We start from the raw sequence: 19,788 nt of genomic DNA on the forward strand, positions 1-19,788 counted from the left end.
TATAAAAAAATGAAATGTTTTTTTTTTTAGAAAAATACAATCTGTCCATGGGTTTCAAATCAATTGTAGGAACGAAATATATCATTAATCTAATTTACTTCTTCCGTTGGTGAACACGTACCTTACGTTACATACAGTATTTAAAATACCAGATACGCATTTAAAACATAAAAAAGCAAATATTAATTGATTGTTCTTTGCTTAATGTCTAGTGGTTCCACACAGAGAAGGTATAAGAATGAACAAATGAGGATTGAAATTATGGTTCTTTGTAAATTAAAGAAAAAAAGACACGGCAAAAACACCTAATCATACAACGAAACACTACACAAAATATTTAGAATAAATCAGCACGAACTCGTTTGAATAAGAGCTGACAGTAGTTTACTGACGTTAAAATATCATTAATTCATTCGGACAGAATTCAAGGTAATAGGCAAATCTGATAGAATAGCGTAACAAATAACAAACCTGATGCGCCCACAGGATATGCGTCTCATGATATGTATGTCTGACCCCATCACGAAAATACACATTAGATCGAAATGTCATATAAAACCCCAGTTTAACAGACTCTTGACAGAAACAAACATAATGTGCGGGGTTAAACATGTATGCGGGCGAACAACCTTCCCACCTGGACAGTGTAAAAGAAATTAAGAAAAACCTATCAAAATCAGTTGATAAGGGCATGACTCATCAAGTCGACCAAAACCACAAAAACAACTAACAAAAAAGACACAGAGTACCGATCCGAGAGTACTATTAGTTATAAATAAATTAGATGCAAATTATTAAAATGCTCGTTATTGAGTGACAATGCAGTTTATGTAGTATTTTGTTTTAAACGTATATTATTAAAAAAGCGATCTAGTTGCTTTTGGAGTTGATGTGATTCCACTAGCTGTTTTCACTATATTTGTTTATAAGAAATGGATTTGCGATTTTTTTTCTAATTATGTTAATGTATGTAAACGATAAAACTTGTTGAAAATGATTGACAAAACAAGCAGAAAGATCAATAAAACGGACTCCAATTACGGCTTAGTTAGATGCTCTGATTACTTGAGTCAAATTTCATAAACGAAAAGCCATATGGTAAATGGAAACAATTCAATTATTTATTTGAAATTAGTATAGTGATATCTGAGACTTCTTAACAGTAATACCATATGTAACAAGTAACATGAAAAATGAAATATTATAAATATTAATAGGATACCATACGTTAGATACTTTCAGCTCCTGTTACAAAAAAATATAAATGCACTTTCCCTCAAAATTAAATGTAGACATTTACATGTTTTGCACGTACAATTGAAAAATAAATGCAGTGTGCTTGATATTGATTTAAAACCCAACACAATGTTTTTATGTGGTTATGTATTTGAAAGTACTGAACTATATTTCCTCTCATGTCAAATTTAAACAGCTCACAGACAAATCGTGTTTTTACTTGAAAATATTTACCTACCGATAAGGAAACTATGATGTATGGAAAAGCATGTTTGATAAATACAAGAGCAGGTGCATTACAATGCAGAACTACATTGTTTTCAAAGTGTTAAGACTTATTAATAATTATATAACGTTTAACTTTTTACGAATTTGTTTGATCAATTTAATCAATGACATGGATCATCCACATGAATTATAGGACATTCTACTATTTTGATAACAACAATTGGTTTTGCTTTAAAGTAAAATCCTACATTCAGACTAACTGTTAATTTCCAACGTATAGTAATTATCTTAATAGATTATCTTTGTATATTGTTTTTGCATGCTTGATCGTGATTGTCGAGATGGATGATAACGGTAAATGTTTGAATTCTTTACCAGAATTACTTTATTGATATTACAGCGAGGTAATAGTTGAGCTACGTGTTAAAGGCGTTACTGTGATTTTGGGTCATGGGTGGAAGCCCAGATTCTTTTTTTCTCTCTACTAGATGACGTAAACTTTCTTAAATCGTGGTGCTTGTAATTCGGTGGAGTCTCATGCAGTCAGTTTTGCGGCTTTTTGTTCTCTTTTGAAGTTGAAAGTAACGTTGTAATCTGCGTTAGATTTGACATTTTAAGTTTTGAAAGTGGAGTTGGTAAATAACGAAAATACTAAATAGTGATGAATGGTTTACGTCTTGAGTAGTACTCATCGTTTTGTTTATAAACTGATCACTTAACAATTATCTTCTAATACTTACATTGATTTGTATTGTACGTGTACATACAAGTCATGTAATAACATCCTTTGTTATGTTGCTTTTTAAGAGTCTAACATGAATTGTTTACATACAAAATGTAGCATGTTACTTATATTGTGAAAACAAAGGAAATGAGGAAACGCTTCAAAAACTAATTCTTATAGCTTATAGCTTATGACAAGCAAGGTTAACATTGATTAATAAAAGTTTAGGATTTGTGTTTTGATCACGACTTAATCAAAGTAGCAGAATAATTTTCTGTCTGTTTACTTATTAAAAGTTTTGATTTACAAACGTTGCGTAGATGGTCGATGAGGTTATCCTGAAAAGAATAAGAATGTACCAAAGGAGCAATTGAAACCCATTAAGCACCAAGAGCACTTTAAAAATCCAGGGTTTGAAAATTCAGATTTGATTGGTAGAGGGAAACAAAAACAAATGTTATTAAAAGTGAGTTATGCATATCTGTAATCTGAGATTTCCATGGAATTAATTGATAGCGTCTACAGATTACGGGGGAAAGGAAAATAGAATATACTAAACGGAAATTATCTCGTAATGTGATGGTTGTTTAGTTACCATGAATAATTAATAAATCAGTAGCTATTACTGAATAAGTCAGGAATCTGACAGTTGTTATCAATTCGTTTGATGTGTTTGAGCTTTTGATTTTGCCATTTGATTAGGACTTATATCTAGAAATTGACTATGGGGGTCGGTTGAAAACACAACTTAACGACAAAAGGGATGATTTCAGCTTCGTAATTGTGACCTTTTCATTTTTAAACCAATAGATCCAAATGGTGAGGTTGTAATCATCACTTCGTAAATATTACGGACGCCATCACGAGTTGGTTGACCGTTATGGAATATTCGTTATACAGATGATATCGGATATGTTTCTTATGTCGTAACTACAATCCCCTTCCCTTTTGACGAATGTGACCTACCGAGTTAGACTATTTACCGGTTTTGTAACAACATGAGCAACACGAAGGGTGCCTCGTGTGGAGCAGGATCTGCTTCCCCTTCCGGAGCACATGAAATCACTCCTAGTTTTTGGTGGGGTCCGTGTTGTTTTTGAACCCCTATTTGTGACATTTTGTTCACACATCAATGTCAATATAATGGAAATTGATGCGACTGTCGTACAAGTGAGAGGTTTAGCGCTGTAAAACCAAGTTCAATCCACCATTTTCTACATTTGAAAATGCCTGTACCAAGTCAGGAATATGACAGTTGTTGTCCATTCGTTTGATGTGTTTCATCATTTGATTTTGCCATTTGATTAGGGACTTTCCGTTTTGCATTTTCCTCGGAGTTCAGTATTTTTTTGTGATTTTACTTTTTACTAAAATTATGTCGATTTTATGAGCGTTACACATGAACTGTATATATGACCAGTGACTGATGCTGTCTGGTAATCTCATATGAACGTAATTATTTCTCTTATGCAAGGATAAAATAAATGACCATCGATTTATTCGAAAATGTTCGTCTTTTACTACATGATCTGCATCAATGTGATTTCAAACGTTTGAAAGCTTTTTAATAATTGCTGACTGATTTGCTAACTATATGTTTTTAACAAATTAATTTGATAAGGATACACTTTTGTGTTCAGAAGTACATGTGTTTCAAGAAATTAACTTATTTCCACAAGTTCCTGTTATACCCCTTGCAATCTCTCCTGGAAAAAAAATAATATTGAAATTATGAATTGTATACTTTATAATTAGTCGATAAGATCCGATCAACAAAAACCTTCCATTATATGCAGTTACACGATACTGTATTCAACCTAATTATTAAGTTTGAATCTTAGATCTCTTGTATTCACTACAAATTAGTAAAAATCTGAAAAAGCCTATATCTGTACTCGGTTTAGTTTTATAAATTGTGACTTGGATGGCGAGTTGTCTCGTTGGCACCCATACCTCATCTTCTTATATCTATCGACTGTACTGATTTTTACTTGACAAGTCTGAATTGGTCTGAAATTTACTTGATATTACTCGACTGAATTCTGAACCATATTTAACAGTCTGAACTTGCTCTCGACCTTTACTCGATCAGTACTTAACAATTTTATAAGTGTCTGAACCACTTTAGACCAAGTCTGAATCTTGCTCTACCTAATCTGAACCATACTCTACCTAATCTGAACCATACTCGACCAAAGCTTAACCAACTAAGATCTATTTCTGTATCTATTGTATTTCATCAATTTAGGAACTATTTTTAGTTGTTTCCCTTGGCTTTAAATTTGATCAACAATTTGAAATCCAAATTGTATTTAATATAGCATTGAAACCTAAATTTCACAATACACATAATATAATCATCAACACCATATTCATTATATATACTGTAAATTCAGAAATTATTGCGTGCATATACAATGGCGATTTTAAACGAATGGACAACATTGCACGATTAATTATTTCGATTTCAAGAAAATCTGCGTACAGACATATATATTGAATTCAGAATGCGAGTTCTTATTATTGCTATAATCACCCAGTCGTATTATTCGCTATAATAAAAACTTCGTAATGCTCTCTGAATTTACAGTATCACCTCTAAAATAAAAATAAAAACAAGATGATCAAAGGAAATGATTTCTGATCCGATTAAAAAAATATCATGTAATAAATTAAGTGCTCAGTTAAATGCAATTTTATATACATGATTTCACATTGCATTATGTACATCAAAATTACTAGAATGTTCGACCATTATACAAATATCATACTAGGAAATTTTCAACAATAACATAAGCCTGGTAAAAATTTAGGTAAACAGAAAGACACAAGTCACAAATTTGATTGGAAAAAGTCACAGGACAAAAATTCACAAATAATTTTGTTTATAATTGTTTGAATATATAAGAGAAAAATCTTGAAATAAATACTTTTTATTACATTTATTCATGTTACAGTTAAGAAAATTGTTCATTAGCCTTGATAAATGAAGATTTATCAAATTCAAATCATGCTAAGGATATAATTCTTGGCACCATGAAGCCATTTTAGTAACAAGCAACTTTGCCAAATTATTTTCTTGACATTTTTTTATCATTATTGATTTTTTTAGAAGACATTTCTGTTTACAAAATTGCTTTCATATATTATAGTTGAACAAAAATACAAAATGTTTTTGTCTTTTATTACATTTTTCTTGTTAATACAAAATATTTTTGTCCCGTGACTTCTGTCTTACATTCTAAAATTGATGGTGTCAGTCGAGTTTAATTAGATAACGCAATGATCGTTTTGTTTTAATTCTATATAAAGCAACTTAATACATTTTCAAAATGACACCCTTGTTTTGTAGCACTTAACATTTAATATTATAGAACTTCCATAGCAATCCTTGATAATCTTTTAAAATAGAAATTGTTTTCCAAAGTTTCAGTAAAATGTAGATTGAATAATTAAGATTCTCAAAATTTAATATAAGAAGTACCTTAATAAAGTTTAATTACCTCAGTAAAGGTGTGTTTTACGGGTAAAAAGAAATCCTTTTTTTTTTCTTTAAACTCGTGTATTATCTTTCTTGTGGATTCAAAAGTCCCTGCGATTTAAGTTTTGCAACATGTTGTTTTATTTTCAAAGGCTGTTAATTAAAATTTGTCATTATCTGACCAGGTGTGCTCTTTTAAATGAGTGTGGCCCAAGCAGGAGATATTACTTTATAGTTTATCTCTAATCAGAAGAACAATTTTTAATCATTTCTTAATTTTTTTATCCCTTTTAAATATAAATATAATATATTCAGTCTTTTTTTACCAAGACTCAGACTAAGAAAAATTAGATAATTTTACTATCTTGATCTGATAAATCTAATAATCATGTAAGGATGTAAAAGTCTGTAAATATAGTTGTACTTTATTGTGGCTGTTGTCATATCAGTTAAAAAAAAATTAGTTACATGAACAGTTAAGATTAAAAAAAAGTTTATTGGTCAAATATGGTTTAGACTAGTCAAGCATTGTTCAGACTTTTGGTCGAGTATTATTCAGACTGAAAAAAAGGCCGAGGACAGGTCGAGAATAGGTTAAGACTGTTTCAGACTGGTGGAGTAATAGTTCAGACTTTTTTCAATGGCAAAGATAAGTTCAAGTACAAATCAGTACAGTCGAGTATGGTTAAGATTGGGGTCGAGTAATATCAAGTAAAATTCTGACCAATTCAGACTGGTCGAGTACAGATATAGGCTATTTCAGATTTTTACTGGTTTGTACTGATTATATAACAGATAAAAACGATTTATACTTCAGATAATACTACTACTTCAAAAATTGTCAATTACTTCAAAGTACTAATTATTTTTTGTAAACGATAGTTGTCGATAAATATCAACCAGTACAGCTTCGTAGTACTTGGTTGGCGATAGGTTAAAATGTAAAAAATTGCGGTAAAGCAGTCAACATTGTGTTATATTCCTAATCACTTTAAAAACAAACAAACATGTCAACAAAGAAAAACTAAAAGGCATATAGACAAAGCACACTAGCAAAAACGAAAGACAAGATTACAAAAATCCACCACAGCACAATAACACAATGACGTGATGTATAAGTACCGAGCCACGTCAAATGGATTACGCCAAAAATAGACTAAACAGTAAAAGTAATAATTTACAAAGATAAATAAAAGAATACTATATCACGTTATTAAGATGATAAACAACGTCTGTACCTATAATCTATACTTCAAGACCATCGTGTAGTATTTGTGAAGTTGATACGGAATATTTATCAACAAGGTCTTGATATCTTTCGATGAACTTATTTATAAAAAGCACGATACGTTCTTTGACACAACACCTGGTTCATCATTTTTTTTCCTGCTCAGACACTGGTGACGTTTTACAAAGTCTGAGTAGCAGCTGCAAGCTCTTGAATACCGAATGAGTTGGAAATGTATATCCCATATACAGGTAAAGTTGGTATATTGATACAAAGGTGGGGGAAATTGATGATTTCAAAATTATAATCGTCTCGTTTCCAAAGATTCTGGTACTGAGATGACCGCTTAAGTCAAGTTCGTGGTATAAGTCTAAAAATGAGGCAGAGAAAGCCGTGTTTGTTGTTTCTTTAATTTCTAGTTCTGGAAGATATATTGATGGAACCCAATAAGGAAAGTTTGGATTGTTAATGGAAAGAACATCATCAATATATCTGAATTTGAAAGTAAAAATGATCTGGTTTCTTTGATCTTTTTTTTTTGGACAACTGTCTGAAGTAACTCCGACTCATATGAAAATAAAAAGCGGTCGACAAGGAGAGGCGCACATTTCGTTCTCATAGGAATGCCGACAATTTGTTGAAAAAGTCTAGCATATTTTACTTTTTTGTTCACTATTAACAAAATATGCCGTATGGTATCCCAAAGTAATAGATTTATAGCGTATGCTACCATTTTTATTTTGAAAAGCATCGTGGATTATTTCTTTTAGGGAACGACCATTTAACTTCAACGGGGGGTTGGGGGGTTGGAAGGGGGGGAGGTATGGTTTTTTCCATACCGATGTGGTAGAGTGCCAATAAGACACCTCTCCATCCAAGTCACAATTTGTAAAAAGTAAACCATTATAGATCGAAGTGATCACATATCATTAGAAGTTTGAGTAAAGTATAACCATGTGTGATGACAGAAGATATATATGAATAGGATGGTGACTCATAGGCTTTGGAGCTGATTAGCATTATATGTGTTGCTAAGTATTGAAATATGCTCCTGGTCAAGTATAATACGAATGAAGAAAGCAAAAAGTATAATGAAAGAACACGAAGAAGTAGTTTTCATTGACTACCATTCCTTCAAGTTTATAGTAAATCTTTTCAGATAATTTCGTAATGAACATAAGAACGACTGTGAACGATATCAGACAGGGAAACAATATTTGGAATTCAAATTTTGGCATAAATTTATGTTTTTTACTAATCGGTCGCTTTAAGATTCGTTAAGTCATTATCTAAAGATTGAAGTAAATGTCTGACGCAAGTTCAATCAATTCGTCAAACACTCTGAAGATACGGCATTAAATCGTGATATCATCCAAAGGGGCAGCAAACAGAAATAGTGTGTAAAAAAAAGTGTATGGTTAAGTACATGCACGTACTTCCAAGATTGTATAAGTTACATTATGTTATGTTTAAAAGTAATAAACACCTTTTCTTAACTTGAGGCAATTTAGAACTAAACGGGTAGTAGAGAAATTGTACAATTTAACGTATCTATCGTATGCTGACCTATGGACGTCTTTTGGGGATATATATTTTTGTAGGTCAGCTGTTTAAGGTGGATGGGGGGTCTTAGTTAAAATCCATAGAATTTTTTAATTATTTGTCAAAATGTAGTTTTATCATGCTTTTTCCAAAATATAATAAAAAGTATGGGTCACCGAACTTTTTTTACGCTACAGGTTCAGCAAAACTGTCAGATTTTGAATATTATGCATGGACAATTTAGTGTGATAAAAAGAAAACTACACACAAAAATTTTAAGATAAAATTGAGAAGATAGCTCTTATAACATGCTTTCAGATAAGAATAAGAAAAAAATGGGGTCACCGGACTTGTTTTCTTGCTACATATCAAAATAGGTAAATTCACAACACTTTCTATTATAAAAATTACTTTATCTGAGTTATCTCCCCTACTGAGTTATCTCCCCTTATGTGTCAAATTTGAAAAAAAATAAATCAAACAAAAATATTGTGTTTTTTAGAAAATACAGCCGTAATTATGGTAAAATAAATAATCTTATATATCAATATAAAGAATTTACACATGAATTACATACTTCTCTCAAAATTTCATTAAAGATCTAGACCAATTGTTATCTGCTACTTCAAAATCCAAGATGGAGGAAGACACCCAAGCCACCTTAATTGGTGTATACGCAGAATTTTTTCTACTTATGTAAAACATGATAATTTGAAGAAAACAAACTTTTTTATATAAACTATATATTTATTTCATAGAGGATTATTTTTACATTTAAACACAGTTAGTAAAGTAAAGAACATCTGCATTTAAAAATCATTCTGATGAGTCCAGTTTCAAATGTAACAACGATTGTTAAACAATAAGAACGCGTTAAATGTACTGCAACCATTCATCTCTGCTTTGTTGGAAGTTGTCGTCCCTTCTTCTTTGATAAGTTTTGCGTTTCATTTCGTAAGGATGAAAATTATCTGCTGGCGTAATAACTTTCGGTGACATTGAAATTTTCTTGCAGAGGCTTTGGGCTATCTCTCTGATCTTGGGTGTTAGAAATTGGCCTAATTCGGTTTCGTTTCCTACCATCAAAGCGGGTCCGGAAGTGATTGAAGCAGTTCAGTATGACTATGGCAATCAAGAAAACCATAGGAAAAACGAGAAAACAATGCAGCCCCATCCTATAGATTGTGAAGATTTTCTTTTGTTTACCGAGGAGTTTTTCTTTCGTACCTCCTTTAATACAGTTTTCTTGTCAACGGAGATTTCGGATATTATATTCTTGTTGAAATCTTCGAGGACCGTTTTCTTAACTTCAGCATCTGTTATATTCTTTCCATTAAGGACGTGCCATTTTGTATTAATTAACCTCTGTGGGCATTTACATAACAGTTTCTTTGGTCTAATTGCTAAAATAACAACACGAAATGTTTTTTTTTTTTATCTTTCTGCAATATCTTAATGTTTTAATAATTAGTAATATAGAATAAAAACCCAAATAATATAAGCTAATAAGCTTTCAAAGGCTCAGAATTAAGTAAGAAATACTACGAGGAGGAACAGTTGTATACAATGTCAAAGGACTGCACCGAAAAGACTGGAAACGAAAAACAAAACCATCAAAAGATAACTTACAAATACACAATAATACTGGCTGATCTCATGTGTTATATAAATGTGGATCTTTGATATTTGAATAACTGTAAGTGCGTTTGAAATGTGGAATCTGAAAAAAACTGTTTGTGAAATTAATTCAATTATTAACCTTATTTTAATGCAATATTCAACTCATATGAGATCTTCCAACGAACACTTTATGTTTTCTTTTAATAATGAGCTTTAAAATGAACAATTTATTTAATACAATGAAACATGATATAAAGGTTTACTAGTATCAGTAGTGATGGCATGTAACTTAATAAAAAAAAAAGATATGAAAAGGCTGGACCTTTTGCATGACGTTTTGTAATTAAAGTGCAGATAAGTTTATACACCAAATCTATTTTTGCAAAGATAACACACTGTCAAAAATGGACAATACCTGTTGTTGCTTGTGTTGAAGTCCCAGTCATTAAAGTTGAAATGGCCGTATTTGTATGTTCAGATGTTGTACAGGATAATTCCGGCATAGTAGAAGGTGTACTCTGCGTTACTATTGCTGGAGATAAGTCGTTGGTTATCATGTTCATACAATCTGCCGTTGTTGACTCTCTTATAGACACAGATGCTAATAGTTCGTTTAGACAAGTATCTACACAGTAAAGTATGTATTTTTTTTCGCTAAGACAAGTACATACTAAGTAAGGTTGGTATTTGGTTCGTTAAGACAAGTATTTACAAAGTAAGGTAAGTAATTTGGCTCGCTGAGACAAATATCTATAAAGTAAGGTAAATATTTGGTTCGTTGAAACAAGTATTAACTAAATAAGATAAGTATTTGGTCCGATGAGACAAGTGTTTACAATTTAAGGTTTGTATTTGTTTTTTTTGAGAGAAGTATCTACAAAGTAAGGTAAGTATTTGGTTCTTTGAGAAAATTTCCATTAGGTGAGGTTATATTTGTTTCGTTCAGACAAGTATCAACTAAGTAAGGTAAGTATTTGGTTTGTTCAGACAAGTATTAACAAAGTAAGATATATAAGTATTTGTTTTTGTTCAGACAAGTATCTGCAAAATATGGTAAGTATTTGGTTCGTTCAGACAAGTATCTACAAAGTAAGATATATATATATATATAAGTATTTTGTTTCGTTAAGACATGTATTTACAAAGTAAGATAAGTACTTAGTTCGATAAGACAAGTATCTACGAAGTAAGTTAAGTATTTGGTTTGCTAAGACAAGTATCCCCAAAGTAAGGTTAGTAATTGATTGGTTAAAACAAGTATCTACAAAGAAAGATAAGCATGTTGGATCGTTGAGACATGTATCTACAAAGTAAAATTAGTACTTGGTTCGCTGAGATAAGAATCCACAAAGGAAGATAAGAATGTTGGTTCTTTGAGACAGGTTCTACAAAGTAAGATAAGCATGTTGGTTTGTTCAGACAAGCATCTACAAGGTAAGATAAGTACTTGATTCGTTGAAACAAGTATTTGTACTAGACAGACACAATGATTCGGATTTAAACGTGGTATTTCACAAGTTGACATTACCAAGAAATATATTCACCCTACCCGGACACATAATCCTGGCTCCAATCCGACCAGTCTTTGGTCTTTCTCCTTAAGACCGCCAGATTAGTATATAAGAAGCAAACACCTAATTTCAAGTCCCTGATTTGGCTTGACTAGATAAAGAGCTTATGACTTCCAGCACTCGAGGCGACCACGAGACACTCGGTATGGTTCTTTATACTATAAATTATTAAAAAAAACTAATATGGTGGGTATGTTGATGTGATAATCAAGTTTATTTTCAAGATCAACACTATAAACTAATACAGCACATGAAGTACATGGTAGTATACAATTTTGTTTAGCTTAATTAACGATTTTTGACATACTTGTTTGATTTTTGACAAATCTTGTTTCCTTTGGGTATGTTGATGTGGGTTGTCGATTGGATATACTTTTGCTTTTTGAGTCATATACATTTTTTTATGAGGGTAACCACATTATTGACATTTAGTTGGAAAGGGTAAAACTCATCGATTAGTACGAAACAGCTTATTTTGCAACAATTAACAAAAAGGCAACAGACAAAAAATACGATCGAAGCGTACTCGACGTAACTGAAAGATAGTTAAACCCAAAAATTCCAACCAATGAATAAACCATATTTTACAGCTGACCAAATGTTAACAAACTGTTTACATCAATTACAAACATTTGGGGGGTATATACTCTAAATTTCATTTTCAAATGAAGTAAATATATCTCTACAGTGTTTTATTCCAAATATTCGAAGTTTTCTGTTTAATGGAAACGCACGATGTTAACGTAAAAGTATATGACGTCTTTACTGGGGAGAGAGCTGTTTTATTATAATTTTGAAGTTGTGCACCCTTTACTTACATTCCAAAATCAAAATATCGCAATTTTATTAAAATATCTTTCATAAATACCAGGCTTATAATTTGTGATGCAATATTCGCGTTTCGTCTTCCTTAGACTAGTCATCGCTGTTGTAATCAAATTAAGATAAAATTAAGGAATTGAAAACCAAACATTACGGAGAGTGTAAATGCAGCTCAAATTCTTACTTGTCTTTCTTGTTTTAATCAATGAATTTTGTTTGTTAATTACTAATGATGATAAATCGATCGATGCAAAAACAACTTTTAATTTCTATACCTCGGTTGTTAAAATTGAAAACATTTTCACGTTGTGAGTCTTTAAACAGTGTTAGATATGATATTTATAAACATGTTTGGATATGGAGCAATCTAAAACAATGCATTAATGGCCGCCAAATTCAAATAGAAACTAAAATTCAAGCGGCTAAGTCCAATGTATTGGTATGATTGATCACTTTATAGCAAAAGAATGAAATTTTGCACAGTGTTATCTATTATGTTTATAAACTGTGTTGACATGGAGCCATCTAAACGGATTAAAAACTTGCCGCCAAATTCAAAATGGCCGGAAAAAGCCAAGAGGATAAGTCCAATTGGTATAATTTGACCATTTTATAGTAAAATCATGAAACCTTGCACAGTATAAGTTATGATGCTAATCAACATTTTTGTATATGAAGCCATCTTAAAGAATCAATAATGACCTCAAAATTCAAAATGGTCGCCAACAGTCAAGAGTCCAAGTCCAATATATTGTTATAATTGATTTCATAGCAAAAGGATTAAACAATTCACAGTGTTAGTTATAATACAAATGAACATTTTATATGAACTTATCTATACATATCCATAAAAAGCTTCTGTACCAAAGTCCTTGTTTTCATTAGGCAGTATGATTCAATCTGGACACAACATGTAGGATCATTCATATGCTCAATCGAAATTTATAATAGCAAAACTTCTGATGTATAGGTGTACAAAGAAAAAATCCAACCGTCTCATGAAAGATGATGAACCTCAAGTATGTGCTTATTTGGAAAACACGATCCACTGTAAGACTAGAAAACGTAGACACTTGTTTCAAACTTGGACTAACTGTTTCCTTCAAAAGAGTGTAAGAAATTTCTACTTCGAGGGGCAATGATGCTTGTCGTCGTTATATCCAGAACAGTATTGTTTTCAATACCAATTTACTGCAAAATGTATTCATTTCGTCTGTTGTAGCCATCACTGACATCAATATAAGTAATATATCATCAAAAAATTCAGTACAAGGTATCTTTATTCCAACATTTTTTGAAGGATGTTAAAGGAGTTTGGCAAACATCTGACCAATCTGTAGCTATATCAAAGTGTCCGTCAAAGACTGTATCCTTTTTACAAGAGAGTTATTCGAATCTTCCACCAGCTGTATTGAGAATCTGCAAATCAGATATCCCAGTAGTGGAAGGGTAACTATCAAATGATATGTCTTCATTCCCAGTTGCATCAAACGGGGAGGTCAAATTACTCAAAGATCTTGCGAAAAATTCAATTGTTAAGGCTGAAGATGGGAGAAAACATTTCAAGGTTCGCCCATCATGCTCTATTGTTTCCAGATGGGAATAACCTTAAAGCAATGATACGACATTCATTGAACGTATTTGTAATGCTGTAATGAAGCTAAATCTTTGAGTGTACAACTTTTAATTTTTGTCATTTGGTTATTAATTATTATCATTATTTTTATTAAAAGTACTATTCATTTTTTTCAATTTAACTTTTATTGTTATTTTTTATATTTTATTGCTGTATTTGTTCAATATTTCAATTCATAATTTTAAAAAAATTGTTAAATGCAATACAAAACTTAAAAATATTAGATTATCTTTATAATTCTATTCCAATACAAATATGTTTCAAATTATATATATAAGAGTCTTAAGAAATCAATAATCAGCAAAATTTGCAGGCATCGGGTCGTCTGGAACTGAAGATACTACACACAAATGAACATCTCAAGGTGAGTGCAAAGATGGTCTGATAACGATACGGTTCATCTTATTCGTTATACATACTTTACTCGTATCTTTGTATAAATCTTTACACTTTCATGTAAGTCAATTCGGCAAGTTGCAAATTTTGTCTTTAGTTTGCATGATTCAAAATATACATTGTGATCTTATAAACAAGTTATATAGTCTTATCGCAGCTTTTCTAAAAAAAACTGTTTGTACGACATTAAAATAATACATTACCACAAGTAATCAATAATTTAACAATCATATAACATCTCTTGACATCATGACCAACAAGTGTAGTCACAATTTAGCTTGAAAACATTCAACGGCAATCAACACACTGACTGATTTTTTTCATCCTACGGTTTCCAAAGTCTAATAGGTTGATAATGCAGTAGTTTATGATGGGAAAGAGTTAAAAAAGTAGTATTGAAAATATTCCTGTCATTTTTTTTTCATGTTTGATATATAAGCAATCATCCTGTAATTATTGCCGTCTTGTTTTTTTGTCATATTTCAGATATAGTACACTGAATTTCTATAGATTTTGAAACAAATGAGTAATACAAAATTTTAACGGTTTCTACGCGTACATTTGTTGGCAGAAATTATGCTAAATTATCTAAAAACGAACTTGAGCTAATACTATAACTATAAAATGAATAAAACGGTAGTGTCAAACTTTTATATTCTTTTGAATGATAAAGTAAACTTTGAATAGTCTATCAATGGTCTATCAATTACGATACGCTTGTCTTGATTTTCCTTCATCAGGAATGCTTGTAGTTCAAATATTTTCTTTTGCTTAGAAGACTTTTTTATGTTTGTTTCCTTCTCTTGTTGCGGGAGGGATTGCATTCAAACATTAATAGTTAGAAGCAACATTGTCAATATGTTTTTCAACGCATTCTGCAGTTTGTTCTGTGTTGTTGATGTTGTAGTATGAAATTTAGTCCGGCCAATTCGTGCATATTCTTAGAAGAATTGTGGGTTTGATGATAAAAGCATAAAACTATGCACAATTCAATATATACATATAAATGAGGTAGTCATTATATACAAAAAAAAAACAACACTGAGTCAAGGCTTTGCTGATTTTTATTTCTACTATCGAATTGCACTTTGAAGTTCATACAATATTCTAGGGATTACGTTTTCATGATATATGAATGCTGCTTCAAAGATAATTATAGAGCCATTCTCTGTAAAAACCAAAGAAATCAATGGGACTGCTTTCACCAATGTCACAGATTTTCAATATCTTTTCAATATTAACTCCATATGATGCCTTCATCCGAAAGTTACAGGTCCCATATATTTAGCAAATATAAAATGTTTACCTAAATCATGGGTATGCTGAAGAAATATAGGTCTTGAATAGCACATTAAAATAAACAGACTTTATCTTGAATCCATTCCAAACATGAAAACTTTTATCTGAAAAGTGCTGATTTTGCAGTTTTTTAAACTGCTGAAAAAAAAACAGTTTTTTGAGCAAATTGCATTGTTTCATTTTTTTCCCAAGATAACATTTTATTGTAAAGTCTCCAAAATGGTCTTCATATATCACTCTCTTAACAAGAAAAAATTGAGTATGTGTTTTATTTTTAGCTTAAAAAAAAAATTGTCCAAAATTTTCAGAATATTGGAAAAAAGCTTGAAATTGCTAAGTGCAAATTGCAAGAAAGTAAGTGTTTGTATTCATCAATTTCAAAGTTTTTTTTATTAAACTTTGTAAAAAAATACTGATTGAAAATTGTTTTGATTCACAACTAATATTATTTAAAATAGATATCAATAACAGTTGGTATGGAAGCGCATTACAAAGTACTTCCCAGTCATAATTTTGAAATACAATTTTCAAAGGAATTGCTACGTTTTCATCCATTATGTATTTTTTCAAGTGTGCCATAGTACTATTACTGTAGATATGTCTATTAGTTAAAAATTGTACTATTTTAAAAAAAAAAATGTTTTTATACTAACATTGTATGTAATAGGTTTAAGAGGTAAAACATGCAACTATGACAGTAAAATTGGCTTTAATAAAAGAGATTAACAGGAAACTTGAAATCAATTTTATTTCGCAGCTAGATGTCACATTGACAGTTTTAACTACCAAACTCTAATAAAACAATAAAACACAATAAGTTTTCATCATTTCCAAAAGATGCCAAAAATCCATCATTTGTACAAGTGAATAGGTTCTCTGTTACAACCTGCCGATTTGAATTTTCTACAAAGTCTGCTGAACGCTTGCTTCCTAAAATTGGATGGAAGCTTATTTGGTCTGGCTTTCAAAACAGTGAAAGGTTGGAATGGAAGGTATTTTCTCCTTTGCAATCAACAATTCTGTCGAAAAAAGAACAGTATGTTATCTAATACTTTAAAATTTAAACTTCTGATATATAAAAAGTCTCCCACTTTGCTAGCATATTGTATAACTGATGATGTTAAAATTTTCACAAATGACTTAGAGTTAAGATGTAATAGAGGAAAACTCCTTTATTAACAAAAAAAAAACAATTAAAAAAAAATAGATTAGAAAATATACTTGCAAGAATTCTTCTCAAGTTTCTTGGGCAAAAATGATACATATTTTTTAAACATCTGCTATTTTAGTTAGTATTAGCTAGCTTGTAAAAAGTGTTAATAAAATCAGGTAAACATGCATATACCAAAGTTTTAACAGTAATATTTTGCAAAATGTGGAAACTCCCAGCACAATATCCTATTTATAGAAAACATGTGTACATTTTTGTGGTCTATTTATAATCTATCAGTGGTTCTTTTGTTCAATACTAAATTTAAACTTACTTTTTTATAGATCTAATTAAATTCCTTCCAAGTTTTTTATGATAATATTTGAATACATGAATATGTATTTTGTTTTGCGTAACGGTAATTGTTTGAGTCTTTAGTCTGACATTAATTAATTACCTGGACCAACACCATTAGCTTTCCAAACAGGTGAACATCTCTCTTCAAACTGAAAATTTGAGTAGGAACCAATGGCTGGTATGCCCTAGAAAGCTGTCTTCTTTGGAGGGTTGTACTCTACTACACTCTGTATTTCACGTTTTTATTGCAGTTTCAATAGCCTAAAATTAACATAAAAATATCATTTATGAAATAGTTTCTACTTATTCTAAGAAAAGCCATGACTACAATTATGTTTCAACAGCATTTACGTAGTTTTAATGTGGACCCTTGATGTTTAAAACATATTTGTGGTCCTGATTTTTTTTTTTTTTTTTTTTTTTTTATTTTCCGTCGATACACTGTTTTAATTAAAAAGTAGATGTTTGATTGGTTTGGGTTTAATTTTACTGTTACAAAGTATATAATGGCAACCAGAAAAAATACCTATGCTGTCACTAGTTATAGCAATAGTATATTTTTGTTTCAAATTGAAATATACCGGTACCTCACATTACTGTTGTAATTAAAAATAAAATGTTTGTCAAAACTGAAGTTTAGGATCCAAACAAAACACAATGTATGTTTGAGGGGTTCGCGCTTATATATTTGCGAGTTTTGGAAGCTTCTATGGGCCATTCGATATTCTCGGATACAAGATTCTCGGAACGTCTCGAAAAGTTTCGATCATTTATACAGGTAGTTGTTTATGTCTTTGACACGGCCCATCTTTGGATAGGCTACCAAGTGACAGTGTATAGTTCAACGATCGAAGTTCATCTGTAGTTCGTAATATTGCAAAAAAATAAAAACTAGATTGCAGTAAAAAATCATTTAGATTTTGACACCTATTTGCCTTTTGGCAGAACATATGCGTTTTTGACAATGCAAAATAATCAGAATGTTTATTAGATATCAAGTAAAATGATAATGTAATTATATAATTTATGCTTGCAGACGGCCCCTGGGCGCGTTGTGTGTGTATTTAATACTACTTTCTATTGTGTATTGAGCATTGTGACAATAAACCTGGGAGTAGTATATTAATATATTATGTCTCAGAATAAACAGATTATTATCGCTAAACGTTTACCACGTGACATAATGTAAAGGCAAGCTTGAAGAAAATTAACAAAACGATATTTCTGTTATAAGTATTTATCTTAGGTTGGAAAGCATAATTATAATTAAACAAATCGATGTTTCTAACACAATATTTTATTTCATTAAGATAAAATAACAGATCAAGAAAATGTTCATTAACATTATTAAGTTTATACTAAGACGTAATTTGTCATTGATAGAATATATTGTATAATGTTATATTATGTCCGACATGTCTGAACAATAAATACATTTTGAAAATTGTATACAACATATGAGCACCAATTATCAGAGATGCGTACACATTAGTTAGTTAGTTGGTTGTAGGAATAATTTGAAAGTCCCTTCCTATCCTCCCACATACATTTTATTGGAATAGCCCTTAGGAAGTTTATACCCGTCTTGGTTTATTTACATTATATTACATCCTCTTGCGTTTACACACATTTCGGATAAAATGCCCATGAATCTGGAGTCAAAACACTTGAAGTAGGTAGTTTGGTATCAGAATTCAACTAGCATTAGATTTGAGGCAAGAATAGATATACGTGATAAAGCAGATGCGTGTAGTATCAGAATTCAACTAGCATTAGATTTGAGGCTAGATTAGATATACGTGATGACGCAAATACGTGTTATTATCCAGAGTATCAGTGAGTATGCTTTCCAATTACTATTGCTTGCGCTGCGCAAGAAAACCACGTGCATGCATAAATATTAATTTCACTCGCGGACTGTAAATTTTTGCCTTTCTTATCTAAATTTAGGACACGGCAGTAAGAGCTTGATACATGACGTTGAATCAGGGTCATCATAAGTTAAGGTATTCTGACCTCTAGTTGTTTCTTTTTTCTTTTTTTTTCTTTTTTTTTTTGAGTATGGTTTTATAAGTATCATATTGTAAACTTTGAAATGTTCGAAAGACTAAAGATTTTCTTCCCAAGGAATAAATAGATTACCGTAGATGTATTTGGCAAAACCTTTGTTTTTGAAATTTTGGGTCTTCAACGCTCCTCAACTTCGTACTTCATTTGTCCTTTTTAACATTTTTTATTCGAGCGTCACTGGTGAGTCTTTTGTAGACGAAATACTCGTCTGGCGTACAACATTTTAATCCTGGTATCTATACAATTTTATATATCTACATAGAGTATCTTTTTTTAATACTAATTGTTTTTTTGAGAGCATATTCAGGTATTCATAAAACTTCTTCAGAACTATAAGTTTTTCCTATAGAATATTTGGATTGATTAAAGTAACTTCAGGAAATTCTAAAAATTTTAGTTGTTTTAAAAGACCAAAATAATGGTCAGAA

The 19,788-nt window shown here is 30.9% G+C and overlaps 1 protein-coding gene across 1 annotated transcript in view; it reads right to left on the reverse strand.

Moving 5' to 3' along the window:
• Positions 1 to 19,788, reverse strand: part of LOC127722375 (uncharacterized) — a 175,759-nt gene that overhangs the window by 88,694 nt on the left and 67,277 nt on the right. The gene's annotated exons all lie outside the window — the stretch shown is intronic.

Source organism: Mytilus californianus, unplaced genomic scaffold, assembly GCF_021869535.1.
Source record: "Mytilus californianus isolate M0D057914Y unplaced genomic scaffold, xbMytCali1.0.p SCAF_12, whole genome shotgun sequence".
Lineage (NCBI taxonomy): Eukaryota > Metazoa > Mollusca > Bivalvia > Mytilida > Mytilidae > Mytilus > Mytilus californianus.